The 16318-nt window shown below is 40.9% G+C and overlaps 1 protein-coding gene across 6 annotated transcripts in view; it reads left to right on the forward strand.

Moving 5' to 3' along the window:
* Nucleotides 1-11733: 11733 nt before the first annotated feature.
* The window catches only part of LOC113127407 (SH3 domain-binding protein 4-A-like), a 70493-nt gene continuing 65908 nt past the window's right edge, over nt 11734-16318 (forward strand). For all 6 annotated transcript variants that reach the window (XM_026301937.1, XM_026301935.1, XM_026301939.1 and 3 more), the window contains exons 1-3: nt 11734-11743; nt 13262-13318; nt 14878-16092. The gene's annotated coding sequence lies outside the window, so the exon portion shown is untranslated. The remainder of the gene's footprint in view (nt 11744-13261; nt 13319-14877; nt 16093-16318) is intronic.

Here is a 16318-nt window from a genome sequence, read left to right on the forward strand (position 1 = left end):
ATTGAAAGTGTTCAATCAAATTGATATTTCATTTCCCATATGTGAATATGATGTATGACAGGGGATCATCATTCTTTTCAGACTGAGAGTTTATTGGTGTTTTTGTTTTTATTATCACAGACGAGTGAAAATGGGTTGTTTTTTTTTTTAAATCACCAAAAATGGATTTTAAAGATATTTGTCCCACGAACTATTATTTGTTTATAATCATTGTTGTAATTTGCATTTTTCTTCCATTTTTCTTTTTGGCTTTTATTATTTGACAAGCTGTGAGCTGCTTGTTTACTGGGGAATCAGTGTCTCATAGCAGAAGATAGGTGGCTAGTCCCGCCTGGTGACCAGGTAATCACAGTGTCCCATTAATTATGTAATTTCCTTTCAATGAATGTAAAAACAAAACCACAGTTACTGCACAAACTGGCTGTTTATCTAAGAGATTTGACAACTTTAATGTTAATGTATGGCAGGGTTATGCCACCCAACTTTAGTGGAGATTTACTTTTATATTTTATTTCCTTTGGCAAACACGGTAATGAAACTGGATGTCATGCAGACGCATTTGCTAAAGAAAGTTCTGCTTGAAAAGATTTCACTTCTTTCACGTTTCTCCGGTGCGGTTTAAAAACGACTCAAACGTTTATGTATTTCTGCCAAACAAGCTTCAACAGTTTAATATTCATTTCACAAAAGCAGCACGTGAAGTTTTCACAGTCTGCTAAAGTGGGCCGGTTCTGGCCTCGAGACACCTGAGACACCTGAGCTCTTTCTCTGCTCTGGGAATGAGTCAGTTCAGATTAGAGACAACCTGCTTGTAAGTGTAAGCAGCCATGTAATCCTCTGAAATACTGACACATTGGGAAAGTGATTACCTGGGTTATTCATCCCCAAAACAATGTCATGTGACCTGTTCGGTTTAGCCACAGGCACCTGTATTTTACAAGCTGTTCGCACTCTGATCGGAAATTGTTCATGTTAGTCAATTACTATGCAGGAATTATGATTTTCTGTGTTTCCTGTCATTATTAATGTGATATTTTAGGTTTTGGACCGTGACCAGCACAGAACAAGCAATTTGAAGATTTCATTTTGAGCTCAGAAGAAACTTTAATGGGCTTTTTTATTTATTTATTTATTTATTTATTTTTTGATGCTATTTTCTGACACAGAATCGTTAGACAGTAGCACTGTAGCAAAAAAAGTTTGGTGAATTTCAGTTTCATATCACAAAAAGCTTCTTCACCCTCCTGTAAAGACAGATGTATAAGGAAATTACTGAATGCATGAATAGTTAGAGAAAATCTAGCAGTTTGCGGTTATATAGTTACATAGGCTGCATCACCTCTAGTGTCAGCGTGGAAGAGAAACACAAATGACATGACAGGACAACAGGATTAAAGTGAGAAAGGCTTTTATATGAACCGGGTTATTCTGCAGACTGTATGCGAAGCCTCCAGCTCAGGCTGGGATTGGCTGCCTGTCAGTGACGTTGTGAATTGGCTGAAGGTTCATGTCAGTTAATGGCATAATCACTGCAACTTAAGTGGTCAAGTGGCCTGTTAGAGATATGTGTGTGTGTGTGTGTGTGTGTGTGTGTGTGTGTGTGTGTGTGTGTGTGTGTGTGTGTGTGATTCCTATTTCCCATCCTGCATCACTCTCTGAGATCCCCTCCGTCGTGTTACAGACTGCGGATAAAAACAATCTTCATCAAATATTTTTCCATGACATCAAGTAATGTAAATTACAACGGGGTGTTGGTATGTAGTCTGTAATTACACATCACCCCCCCCCCCCTTGCTCCCTGCCTCCTCCTCCTCCTCCTCCTCTTCGTTTCGGAGCGTTAGTGGTTCTTGTGTTCAGGCCTCGGTCTGCTCTGCCTCCTCCATCTCCGGCTCTGTGCTCGGCTCTGCAGCAGCTTTCAGCTCGTCCTGTTTGAAAGACGACTGCTGCACCCTACAGTTTAAAAACCGTCTCTCCCTGCTCCCGCTCAGCCTCCAAACACTGCTCACTCTCTGTTCCTCACTCTGAAGACTGACCAATGTTGATTTCTTTTTTATTTTTAATTAAATATCAGATACAAAGCAGCTCCTCTGGCGCCGCTACAAGGGGAAAATCCTGACTTTCTGTTTGAATCTTTAGTGTTTTTTAAAAAAAACAGGCACAATTTGAAGCACAATAAGGAATGGATTAGGAGTGTCACTGCCATTTAAAACGCGTCCAACTCTGGAATAAATGCACTAGTCGAGTTTCACTGCTTAGTTTTAGTGTCTTACAGTGAACTAAATGAGATACCAAAGGCTTTTCCCTTATCGAGGAGAAAAATCTACAGTAAACAGTGAATATTTAAAATATATTGGCATGAAAAACATGTTTAACATTTCCACTAAAATGTGGACAAATTTATTTATATTAGTCAAAATCTGACACAGATTTTATGTTTTGTTTTTTTTTGAGTGAACATGCTCCAGTGCCAAATATTCTTGAATTGTCTTTTCAGTCAAATATTTTATATATATATTTTCAACATTACACTAAAATATGAATGAACAGTCATAAAGGCTATACACATATCCATAATATTGTTCCATGATGTAAAATGTAAGTGTGAATCCACACAAAGCAAACAGATTATTTATATCCCATAATCTGGTTTCAATCCATAATAACTATACAGTGGCATGTTGAAGTATATTTTATATATCGCCACAAGAAAAATGTCTAAAGTATTAAAATATATATATTTGTATTATGTAACATCTAGTTTCTCCTCAGTGCACAGAATAATTAATAATAATCCTGGTGTATTTTCTTTATTCTGACCAATTTAGAGACAATAACCTTCAATGGGCATATTTACTTCTAATTAGTAAATAAGTATTTCAATTTATTTTAAAGACAATTCCCTGAATTTTGTTATTTAGCGAGATTCTCAAAGCTTTAGAGTAAAAAAAAAAAAAAAAAACCTGAGAGAAGTGATTTCATCCATCTTCATCTTCATAATCTCTTCTGTCAGATTTATTCTCAGTTCAGAGCGTCTGTAGATGGTTGCATCTTTTCTTTTTTTTTTTAGAGGTTGGATCCACAATTAAATTTTACAGGATATAATATAATATCATCTGGAACCTTCGGCATCATCGCATCGTGAAGCAGCTAAAATATTTGTCTTAAATGGTGGAGTATAATAAAGTTTAGAGGGTGTCTTTATAATTTCCATTATAGTCGTTTCTTTAGGCACCAGCACTTTTCTTTAAATTACTGTGACATTTCAACCAAACTTTTCTTCTGTTAAGGTTTTATCCGTGTAAATTAGAGACACCTGGGTTTAGTTCAGACGATGAGCGAGTGCTGTGCGTGTCGGGGTCACAACACTTGACCTTTTGTAAGACCGAAACCTTAACCAGTTTTTAGTTTTCACTTAGGGGGGGGGACCAGCACAGACAAAGAGTGAGACACATGATTTAAATCCGACTGAAGGGAAGGGAACAAACGAAAGCTGTGGCTGTAAATCTCACTTCCGGCAGTGGAACCTTCACCACACACACACACACACACACACACACACACACACAGATTCTTCCTGACAGCTCTGGACAGTATTTCCAAAGCCCTAATTGTACTGTTACACCATCCAAATGTAAATACTGCAGGAGAGGAAACAGCGTTAATTATCACAAACTGCTCCACTGGAGTTTTTGAGGCTTTTTTTTTTTTTTCTTAACATTTTTGAGAAGAGCTGTGACCTTATTAATGATCATCTCGTTAGTGTTTCCTTAGTCTGTTTTTCTCCACCTTTGGTCACAGCATAGACTGGTTTGAACGTTGGTTTAAAGTTGCACATTTTATGGTTAAAGCTTTTCTTAATCTTAAATAGAAACAGTGAAGAATTAGATTAGATGCAGTGTGACTTGTCACACTTTGGTGTCAGTTTTCCCTTCGGGCAATTATTCGATCAGTCACATTTTAGCATTTAAGATAAAAGTTAACAGCATTAATTGTGTCGCAGTCAAACATTTTTAATATGAAAAATAGTTTAAGGGATTCTCCAAGTGAAGTTTCTTCTCCAAACCTAAAATCTTAACATCTTTGTGCTGTACGTTGGATTCAGTCAGTAGATAATGTCAGAAAAGGACAATACTAAGCCAAATCAGATGCTGATCAACTAATAAACTGATCAATAGCTCCAGTAAAAGCAGGGTGGTCTGAAAACACCCAACACAACACAATCCCCCAGAAACACATTTGTTTCCACATCAGCCGTTATTGTTTATAACAGTGAACAGTGCTGTACCGACTGTTATTGAAAATGTTCTGCATATATTTTAATCCAACCACATACTATACTAATACTATAGTAATACTACAGTAATACTACTACTACTACCTGTTCAAATCTGTGTACAACAATTATACGTTTATATGATGTAACATGATTATCAGTGTAGTATTAATGTTAAATACTCAGTTATGCATAAAACATATAAAGACATAATTACAATACATGGTCACCCGCCTGTATATCCTGTACACGCATCGTGTGTGTGTGTAAATATCGATCATCTCGATAAAATACTGGCCCTTCAGTCAAAGGTAAAACCAGTGAAGCGTCTTAATGTTTAGTCTAAGAGGAGCAGACAAACCCAGCAGCTTACCTGTGGTCCGGTTCACACCAGAACTGAACGTCCGACCCGAACAGCCTCACAGACGGAGCCACAATGGAAAGTTGCCACAACCACTGCTGACACAGAAAACCAGGAAACTCACACACTCGTTTACTGCTTTTTTCACTTCTGGTCAACAGTGAGACATTAAAGTCTTTCAGAGAATTTAACGGCACAGAATTACATCTTTTTTTATTTAAAATTTTATTTTGAAGAAAACTGCTTGAAATCAAATTTGATGCTGACTGAAAAGTCGAGCACAGATATTTATTTCAGGCTTTTCTACATTTATCTTTTATTCAGACATCACCTTGTTGCCTGTTCCTGACTATAAAAACAGTAACAGAGTCACAATATTTATAATTTACAAACACATTGACCTCCCAGGGAGCATCGTTATGGACATTTAGCTTTCAACTTTATCATCATTCAGGCTTTTTCCTTTAATTTACACTTCAATCGCAATAAAAATACCTGTTTTAATTGTCTAAGTTCCTCGAATAAACAGCTAATGCTGCTGGAGCCTGTTGTTTGCAGTGTTTTCTGTCATTAGAAATCACATTAAGGATGTTACGATGTTGCAGGTGTGTGTTTGGCTGTGGCTTCACACACTTTAGAAAACAGAGTTTGCAGCATTTTGGATGCCAAATTTAAAAAAATGACCAAAAACTATAAATATGCGTAAAATGGTCCAATAAGTTGACTTAGATTTAGGTTGTGTTGGTCTTTTAATAGTTGCACAAACAAGGATTGAAACTTAAATTTAATCAAGAAACTTCCAAAATAAGGGCAAGTTAATCTGAGGTTTATATAAACGTGCTTTTATTTTGTTGACAAAGCAGTGATCCTTTTATTTGTCTTAAACGGTTTCCTGAGATTACCTGTCACTTCTGTTAGTGATAGAAGTTTTAAATTAAAACCCTGAGTTCACAAAATGATCTGATTGTGCTCCGGTTTGAAATGAGTCCAGCTTCAGGGTCTGAGCTTCTGCTGTGCAAACCAAAGCTACTCAGGGGAAGTAGAGGAGGGAGGTGAAAGTTGAAGAACCGAGATGGAGACGCTTTGACTTATCTGTGGACGCCTTAAGTGAAGCCGTTTGGAGATAGACAGAGTAAATAGAAAACAGCGATTGTCGTCTCGCTCTGCCTCCCTCTCTGTAATCTGATTGGGCACGTTCCCCCGAATTGAGGGCAACGCCAAAACAAAAGATCACCAATCAGATAGAAGGGGCTCCCACTGAAGTTCTTGGCATGGTATGAATGCTTTGCCCTCTCATGTGCGCTAGTATCTAGCGGCGAGATTCCCTGTGTCGCTTTTATGTGTTAATCGTCACCGCTCAGTGAGACTATTGTGCTGTCTGCAACGCTGGGGGAGGAAACCACAAAAAAAAAAAAAATAGAGAGGGAAAAGTGTATATGGGCAATGAATGCGAGCGGCGGAGACTGCCAGCACCGTTTCACACGAGCACAGAGTTGCCTCATCCCCCCGTTGACGAAGGTCCAAGAGTGCAATGTGGTGCTCTGCCACCACAGACGTCTCTAATTGGTGGGAAAGAAACGACGAGCAAATGAAGAGTTCGTTGATATATTCAGGGTGGAAAGACCATTATCACCTGAAGTCCCCTTTTTTTTTTACGGTTCTACAGTATAGAAGAGCCAGGTGTTAAAAGCTCTGCCGACCGCTCGCCGAATTTCTCTGTGATCCTTTAATCGTGTTTATATCTCAGTGTTTCTAAAGACACCGACATGTCAGGATTCGTTTGATGTAATTCTGTTACCGAAAGCAAAACATGGCATCTTGACATTGAGTATTTCAACGATTATATATATGAAGCATAATTAAAGGAAAAGGCCGTATATAGTCACATTCCTGCCTGTGGTTAAACACAAGAAGTCAGACGACGCAGTAAACAGGTCGACCAAGTCCGAGTGAGGATGAGGAGTCGACAAACCAGGACTTCTGTTCTTTCCTTTAGTTTCCTTGTGTTTTTATAATCGGCTCTAGAGGTTTGAGGTACTTGTCTTAAATTAGTGGGCGTTGTGTTTAAACTGTAGCTCAACTCTTTAATTTTCCAACAATAACAAATATTTCAGGAGAAAATATGAAAAAATGTGTGTGCAATATTTTTATTTAATGTAACTGATATACAGCCACGTGAAGTGTTGAATGGATTATATTGCATTATCAATTTTATTTTGAATTATTTCTTTGAATCTTAAAACTGCATAAGCCAGAAGATCAAGTGAAACTTAAATGTTGACTTCAACAGCTCAGTTTCTCTCCTACATTTCATTTTGTATTCCAGTGATTTGGGCTTGATTTTCCTTAAAGAGGCACATCTAAATTAAAAAAAGTCAATTTTTGAGTGTATTTCCAAACATGCTGCATCCTACATCTCCCACATAGCTGGTTACTAGACTCCATATCTGCAGCTTTGTTGTGCATCTTACTGTTAAAATCAAAAATTGGCCTGATAATGTGGGTTGTTTTCTGAAGACGTAGGCCGGGTACTCCCCCAGTGATGACTAAAGTGACATTTATGTGTAAAATTGGTGGAGTGGCCCTTTAATTTCCCCTTTAATTAGCTTAGTATCACATGTGACGTTGTGACACAGATGCAGTTTTTGCATTTCATCGCTTAGAGACTTTTCTCCAAAACCCAGACTGATGCATTTGGGTTTTTAATGTTTTTTTTTTTTATTTATTTGTAAATTGTGGCATCAGATAAAGTTGTTTAAGTCTGAACGGTGCTTTGTTGCACGATGTGAGACTGTAATGAAGGAGCTACTGCAGAGTGACTAGTTGAAGAGGTTAACAGGAATTTACAGTGTGAAGTTAAGTGATTTTGCTCTCCAGCTGCTAAAAAAGCAGGAATACACAGAAAAGCTGCTCAGTTGCAGTTCTGCTCTGAATGATAATATCTCAGCAATGTGTGTGTGTGTGTGGGTGTGTAAAGCAGATGCCATTCTGCTGATCTCAGTCCACATCCATCCGTCTATAACCCAAATTTTCCCGGGGGCCACCGGGATGAGCCGCCCTCCCCGTAGCCTTTTCCCTCCGCAGGTCAGGCAGAGTCTGAACTGCTTCATCTCGTCTCGCAGGTCGACCGACGCCTGACGAAGAACATCTGCCCGCCGAAAATTCACAGGCTGCCACAGAAACAACATCAACAGTCAGTTTGTGTTTCTGCTGCCACACAGTGTCACCGACAGTGTTGTATGTTGACGCATCTGTTGTGCTGTCGAGTCTTAACAAGTTTCCATGTGATCTCTGAAGATTACAGCAACAAAACAGGACTGAGGATGAACTCAGGTGGATCAGTGGCTGCAAATCTGTTTATTTACATTTAGTTAAGATTTCAAGGTCATCTTTATATTATTTATTTTACAGTCAAGTCAATATAAAAAATTCTGTTAGATATAGGAAAATGTAGTATATAGCGGCAACATGCAAAATTAAAATAATTAGCAAATTTAAAAATTACAGAAATAACAAAATAGTGAAGTATTGTTAAAAGGTGTACGGAGAAAATACAAAGACAAAAATAAAGGTAAAAAATAGGAATTGATATTGATATATACAAAATATATCTTTGAAAACTAGGAAAATATTTCAAGTTAAAAATTAATAGATAAAATAATTATAAATATATATATATATATATATATATATATAATAAAGCATGGATAGAAAAAATACATACAAGAAAAAAACTTGTTTTGTTCTGTTTCAAAACATATAATGTCAACTTTCTAAGAAAATTGCTGCAGGTTTTTTAACAGTAAAGCCCTTTGACCCTGATCCACTGTAGCTGACAAAGCTAATCATCGTTTGGTTTTACAAAATCACCGTGATGTTTTGGAAATGAGCTCTAAAAGTGTGTTTGCAGCAGCAGAACAAAGACAAGTTTGGAGAGGTCGAAAGGTCGCGTGTGTCGAAAGTGCAGCTCGTTACGACTCAAACTGCGAGTCTTCTCGTTTGCGGGAAAGAGGGTTTAAAGGTTGTATTCAATGAGACGAAATGCAGTGAAACCGTTTGACTTCCTGGGAAAGTCAGTGTTGTACGAGGCTTTAATGGTCAAACATATGCATATTTTCTGCTCCAGTCCTCCTCTGCTGGTAAAGCTCAGATACATTCAGCATCATTTATCAGACACTGGGAGGAGGTGGGAGACGGCGGGGGGCGACGAGGGGAGGCTGCAGAACAGAAGTTAGGTTTCGCCACGGTACCGAGCAGTTATTTTATTGACGTGAGAAGACACAGGAAACGAGCTGCTTTCACTCTTGCATGTCGAGTCCTTCTGTTGGCGCACGAATCCAAAACAATTTCAGATTTTGAGAAATACGGGGGCAGCTGGCGTTCCCACAGCCGTGCTGGAATTAGCCGTTTACGCGCTGCAACCCTATCTGCTCTGCACCTGGGCGGCTAGCATGGCTGGCCTGCACCTTTGACTCGGGCACACAGGCCACGGCTGCAGTGTGTGTGTGTGTGTGTGTGTGTGTGTGTGTGTGTGTGTGTGTGTGTGTGTGTGTGTGTGTGTGTGTGTGTGTGTGTTCAGTGTGAGTGTGTGTCGTTGCACAAGGAAAAAGTGACTCTGTAACTCCTTCCTGCATGTTTGACATTTTCTTTCTGTGAGCTGGAGGTTTGTTTACTGTGATTTAGTGAGTTTCATCACTGTGGTGTGATTCAGAGCCGTGTAGAAGCACAACAGTCCCAGATACAGCGACGGCTCCTCTCATGAGTTTGACTTTCAATTCAGATAAATAAAAACATTACCAGACTGTGCAGAGCAACAAAACAAATCTGCACTGAAGAAAAAAACAAACAGGCAATACTTTTCTTTTTTTATTCCCTCAACGAAAAAGAGTTTAAAGTCTAAACAGACCAGGTGATGTTTGCTCAGGCGTCGTCATGTGATTCACATAGTTTGAAATGTAAACGTTATCATTTTAATTTAATCGTTTAAAAACTACAAAATGAAGCTTCTTTAAATTGTTCATTAGTAAAATGTTAAAGCCTAAAGCTCCACAAACCAAGACACAGGTAAGTGCTGCCGTGCTCTGCCTGCTGCGTCTCGTTTTCAGTGACTTTGGGTTTTTAAGAGCTGCGTTATGTAAGTCAGCTGTTTGTCAGTGGAACCAAAAAGGCACGTTTGTGTCTCTGACCACTGCAGAGCTGTGTCGCCTTTATAACTGGACTCGTGACCACAGTGTCTGTGTGCTCAGCTGTCAGATATTCAGTTTTCATCTTATCGCATCAACTGAACGAGATGCAACAGAGAAAAAAATAGTAGTTTGGCTCAACTTGGAAAAGACAATAGTTTAAAGTCAGTATGAAATTCATGCAGCTAGTTGTCTGTTGTTCAGTGGTTTAACCTCTAGGCTGTATGTAGGAAATATATATGTATTGAAACTCACTAAAACAAGTGTCAAATTAATAAGAGGATCATTTCTGGAAAACAGCCTAAACTGATTTATTGTCAACTATTGTTTCATTATTTCTGTAAAAACGATCATAGAAATTTGTGAAATATTCAGTAATTACTTTTTGTTAAAGAAACCTGGAGTGGAAGTTCATAAATGCTGCAGTGAATTAATGTTTAATTAGCAGCACCTCATTAGTTTGTGTTGCAGCGGAGACGTTTTCAGAGGTTTGTCCAACCTGCCAAAACCCAAACTCTGCATTCGCCGTCGCCGACTTCACCCTGAGAACCGACTGTGGCGGACCCGAGCGGGGCCGTGTCGCTGGGCCGACGCTGGGACAGCCAGGCGTGGTAAACAGCGGTGACGAGCGAACATGTTGTCGCTCGTGTTGAACATCTGACCTGGCTGGAACCTGCGGCGAGCGGCACAGCTGAACAGGAGGCCGTCTGGATGGGAGCGGGGGGGAGGAGGAGGGAGGAAGGCTTGGCTCTACATGCTTGGCTACTTGCCCCGGTCCCATTGACCAGACAGCTGAACTAGTGAGGGAGGAAGGGAGGGACAGACAGAAGCAGGGAAGGGATGGAGCTTCTGTTTTTTATACATTACACAGTAATAATACACAAACTGTTATTTAACCTGCATCTTTGTCAGCGTTGAAGTGTGTGTGTGTGTGTGTGTGTGTGTCATCAAAACACACACATGGACATCAACCAAATAGTTTTTCATTGGACCATGTTTATTAATCCTGTCATGTCTGTAATTGTGTTGTTTCCTACCCAACGCATTTTCTGTAATTTATATGTAGTGCTCCTGTCAGTCGACGCCTCGCCACGAGGTCCACCACAGCACCGTTATCAGGAGTAACACAGCGATTAGCAGCCAACACTCATTTTAACCCTGTCATCTAGGAATTAGATTCATATAGTAGAAATGACTTGCTGTTGTTTTTATATATGATGTTTTTCTCCCTGCAGACATGAGATGATACCTCAGGAGGTTGACACTGACCCTGGAAGGAGGTCAAATAAAATCCGTCAGTCAGCAGCATTTACAGGACGTCACAGGTATTTTTGATTTTGTCTAAATTTAGTGAATTATTTATTTTTTATTTTTTAATTATTCAGAAGTAAAAATGTGAAATCCTAAAAGCAGTCGAACTGAACCCTTTAAATCTGGATTAGTTAAGTATTTATTCCTAAACACATGAATATATGATCAGAAATCTGCAGTGTTTAGTTTAAACTTCTGATTTATTTGCGTTTTACCTGCAGATTTGGTTGTAAATGTTTGAATTATTGTCATTTGTCTTCACACAGGTGTGTGTGTGTGTGTGTGTGTGTGTGTGTGTGTGTGTGTGTGTGTGCGTGCAGTAAATGATCGATCATACACTTACACAGCATGAGCACGTGTTCATGTTGTCTCTTTCCTCATCTGTCCCCGTCAGTGTGTCCGCATGTTTCTGCCTCCTCTGGGTCCCCGGGGGGGGGGTGTTCAGTTGGCCCCGCCCACCCAGGGCTGGTTCCAGCCAATCAAGTGCTAATGTGTGGGAACAGGAGTGGGCTGCGCTGACAGATGGCGAGCTGACCTGGAAAACCTGCCCCCTTTTCAGGGTTCAGCAGTCGGCAGATGACAGGTATTATTTCATAACCCAAAGACTGAAGACGGGTTGGTGACCACACACACACACACACACACACTACTGTTGAGTTGTTTGCTCTTATTAGTGAATTCTGATTGACTCAAATGTTGTAGCACATGGTTTAACTCTATGTTTATTCATTCTTAATGTCCTGTTTCACATATTCGGCCATTTATTTCCTTTCACTCTGTGGTTTGATATTCTCAGATCGAATTACAGGCACCAGATCTCTTTGCAGAGTCTTAATATTTGTTGTTATGAGGATGCATACACACACACACACACACACACAGTGCACACAGGTTACACACTGGCATACTAGCTCACCTAATTTCACACTTAACCACCAACACACACATTTGTCTGAGGCTCCAACCAGCCATGTAACTTCGATGTCAGGGCAAATCTGTCTGGCAGAAAGTGCTTTTTGATGAAGTCGTTCATAAATTTTAATACAACATGTCAGCTAACATGATGTATAGACTGGCTGCTCATTCATATTTCAGGCTGCCACTGAGAAAACCTTGTACCTTGTTCTACCTTAAAGTGCTGTGTGGTTACGGCTGTCAGGGTCGGAGCCGGGGTGCAGAGAAACGCTGTCAGCATGTCTGATCTTCAGGTATTGGGATTTTATTTCTGTTATTTCAGGCTGCGTCATCCAGGAGCACAGAAAAACGCTACAGCTCAGATATAACCTCCACTAATTCAATAAAAGCTGATACATATTGTCATGTGAAACAGCTTTGAAGCTATAAATCTTATATAAATCCTGTAATTTGACTTTACAAATGAAGCAAACGTTGCGTGTTGATTGGACTTATCAGGCTTTTGGATGCACAGACAGTGACCTGTGTGTTAGTTAATGATGTGTTGGTTTTCAGTTTAAAGTTTGAAACCAGAGCAACATGGAGCCACTTTTCAGATTCGAATACTTGAAAGATCTCAAACATTGAGTGTTAAAAATGTTTGGGGTCAGAAGGAGAAATAAGAAGCAGATAAAAAATATTCATCGTGCGATTCTGCTCTGAACAGCTGAGCCTCATATCGAATTCCCCTGCACAGAACTCCAACTGATGCTCGCTCTTGCTGAGTCGAAGGTGGCCAGTATCTGATTTTCCCAACCTAAGACTCTCGCCTTGTATGAAAATGAGACACATTACCGGTCCATTAATTGATCTGGGCTCTGCTTTGAAATGTGGACCGCCCTGAGAATCAGGAATTAGGGCCGACTCCGGGGCCAATTAGGTGAGTCTGCACCGCGTCTCTGCCGGCTCCTCCGACGCATCTCAATCAGTCGGGTCAGTCCGCAGGTGAAATGCCAGACCGAGCCTCCGGCCGCCGTCGTGAATTCTAAAGGAGGGTCGGGCAGTAATGCTATTCATGGCCAAATCATGCCACGCATACAGCACAGGGGGCAGAGGCTAACAGCTTCTCATTGGCTGGTTTTATCTTTCATGATCCTCCACCTGCTGCTAAACATCATCGACTGATCGGCAGCAGGTTCTTCTCAGTGTGTGATTCCACCTTTTACCTTCACGTTTCAGCTCTGCCAGTAACAGAAGCAGCACATCTAAGAATAGCAAAGAAGAAGAGACGAGGAGGTAATTATCCCTCTGTCCCTCGTTTCACAGATTTTAGGACTGAATGCACAGTGACACGTGACAAGATGCAGGTTTGATAATGTTTTATTGATTCCTGAAGAGGAATTCTTCTTGTTTATATCTGCACAGGGAGGTCAGAGGTCAGAAGTCAGCAGGTAGCACTTCACAGTCCGGTTCATTTCAAACATTTAGAGAAATTTTTACAGCAAAAAAATCTAAACGTATATGTTTTAATAGACAATTCCTCTTCCTAATTATGAGCGCCTGTCTGTCATTTTTCAGCCATATAATCCCTGAGAGCTGACTGGCTGGCCATGTGCTGTGTTCAGATGTGTCCTGCCACTCTAAACCCTGTTGTAATCCCGCGTTCTGCCAGCGTGAGCCTTAATTGAAATAATCCCTGCTGATGAGCGGGGCGGTGCTGCACAAACCCACAGCCCGAGCCAGTTTCATGATGGGTCCAGTTTAACCCACTGTGTGACTCTGACCTTTCCCTCGCTGCTCGCTGGGACCATCTGAACCCGTCCCAGTAAGGACATCTGGTCGGATACTGGGGAGGTCGTTTGATCTGCCTGGCTGGTCCCAGAGGCCTTTCAGACCCTCTCAGACTTACTGTACAATGCTGAGTGCTGCTGGAGGGGCACATGACGGCAGCACCGGGCTGCAGAGCACAGTTTAGTATCAGTGCAGGACAGAGGAGCTTTAGTCAAACTGTTGAACAGTCTGCACAGACATCTAATCAGCAGGTAGTTAGTTTGTTAATGGCAAGGTAACGAGAACTGACCCTGTTTTAGTTTCTTTATTTGCATGACAGGAAGAGTCTTCACTGAGTCTCATTATTCAGTGCCTCATATTCAAAACATAGAAATAACTTTCATCCATTGGCTGGAATAAGCACAGTTAGTGTTAGATAAAGTCCAGGTTAGCTCTCAAAAACTACATTAAAATATTACACCTAGGATGAATGAAGGCCCACCCGGTTTGTCATGGGCTAAATAAGAAGCTGTACCACGTCTCTTATGTCCTGTAAATTATACAACCTGCACCGACTGAAGGTTTTAAACAGAGAATCTTATGTTAATAAACTGAGCGACAGCACAAGAGGAAAACAAGCAAAACCTACACACTGTCTGTTTCTAAGATTTTAAACATACCCACTTTGTTTAAACAGCACTGTTTATAATGCATCACCTCTGAATTATTATCCACTGTGTGTTCTTCACTAATGAATGTGTTTCTCTCTCTGTATTTAGTTATTCTGTGTCTCAGTGGGTCTGTCTCTGCCTCTTTTTCCTGCCACTGTATCTAAAACAGTGCATTAACATCTGCAGCCCATTTAGTGCTGCTGACACCAGGCTAATAACAGTGTGAGTGTGAGAGAGTGTGTGTGTGTGTGTGTGTGTGTGTTAGCGTGTAGCATAAGCACAAGCCAACAAGCACAGCTGAAAGGTGTCACCGAGGCTCCTACGCCTCCTCTAACAGTTACTGATTCAGGGGGCGCTTGTTTTTTTTTTTTTCTTCCCTTCTTCTTCTTCTTTCTTCTGTTTTTTTGTCTCAAGCTGCCAGCTTTAAAGGAACATTACACACAAATGCTTTGTGTTCAACATCCAGTTTCTGTGCCGGCCGAGTTATTATCAAACACCTCAGTAGGTCGACCTCGCCGGCACCTGAGGGACTAGTTTTCCAAATCTGCAGGTGAACGAGGGTGTGTGCGGATGGAGATGAGGGGTGGGTGTTAAAAACAAAAATAAATGTGTAGCACAATGTCCAGACCCTGTGCATGTGCTTCCTTTCTCTCTATGTCACTATTGTTATTTGTCCATTTCAAATTATTGATCTTTTACAAATATTTTTCAAGGTATCTTAATTACTCGCAAAAGAAGCGGTGCCTTGGCTGGCGGACAACACAAATAAGTTAATTTGCATTTCTGTGTTGTGAGTGTTTTGGCAGGCGCTGTGCTGGTCCAGATTGTAACCCCTATTTCTGCCTCCAAAAACCTGCCTTGGAGGAGCGTCCACGGAGGGATTAGGGATTTAGTGGGGAAGGTAAGTGTGACTACAAGCTTTGGCTCGCCATCTGCTCCCCAGCAGAGTTGAGGCCAACCTGTGCAGCCTGCAGCAAAGACCTGGGCACTGTGCTAACTCTGGCTCGAGCCAACCTGGCGCCCGCGGCCCCAATCACCAACAGTCTGCTGATTAGTTGTAAGAAGCACTCCATATGTAGCAAAGTTTTTTTCTTCCTCTCTGTCTCCTTCCCTTCCTTCCTCTCCTCCTCATGTGTTCTCTCACCACATTAAATAAATATGGATGTATGGATTTGATTTTTTTTTTTTTTAGCAAACGACGGGCTGCCTTCGGTCGTCTGTTCTTCTTCTCTCTTTCTCCCTCTCACCTCTGGTAGAATACCAAGCCAGGGAAGGAAAAGAAGAAGAAATCCTGGCTGTCCTCCTCTCTTCTTCTCCCTCCTTCCCTTGCTCTCTTTTGCCTGGCAGCTCCGGGAGACAGATGACAAGGGTTTGTGGCCGTCTGATCACCCCTGGGTGGGTATTTTCTAATTTATTTAACGGCAGCTTATTAAAGAAAAAGCACGAGGAGGAGGAGGAGGAGGAAGAATAAAGAACACAGGCGGAAGACAGGTCTCTCGCCCCAGCAACCAGGGGAGTCAACCCAGCCAAGGAAAAACCAACGAAGAAGAAGAAGAGGATGCACCAACTCCCCTGGTAGAGATACCCAAGAAGATCAAACGACACTGGAGGAGGAGGAGAGAAAGAAAAGTAGGGAAAAACACAAGAAACATAATGCTCATTATTAAATTGCAGCTATTCCTGTTGCCAGGAACCTATTTCTCACTATCAATTATTCATATTTTATTTCAGTAATCCAATACTCAGGTGAGAGCGGCTGCTTGTGATAGAACATGTAATTTTGAAGCCTAATGGCAGCAGAGCAGCCTGAGCAAGGGATTAGAAGCAGAGTATAAATCACTAATGGCTGCGTGAA

Source organism: Mastacembelus armatus, chromosome 2 (assembly GCF_900324485.2).
Source record: "Mastacembelus armatus chromosome 2, fMasArm1.2, whole genome shotgun sequence".
NCBI lineage: Eukaryota > Metazoa > Chordata > Actinopteri > Synbranchiformes > Mastacembelidae > Mastacembelus > Mastacembelus armatus.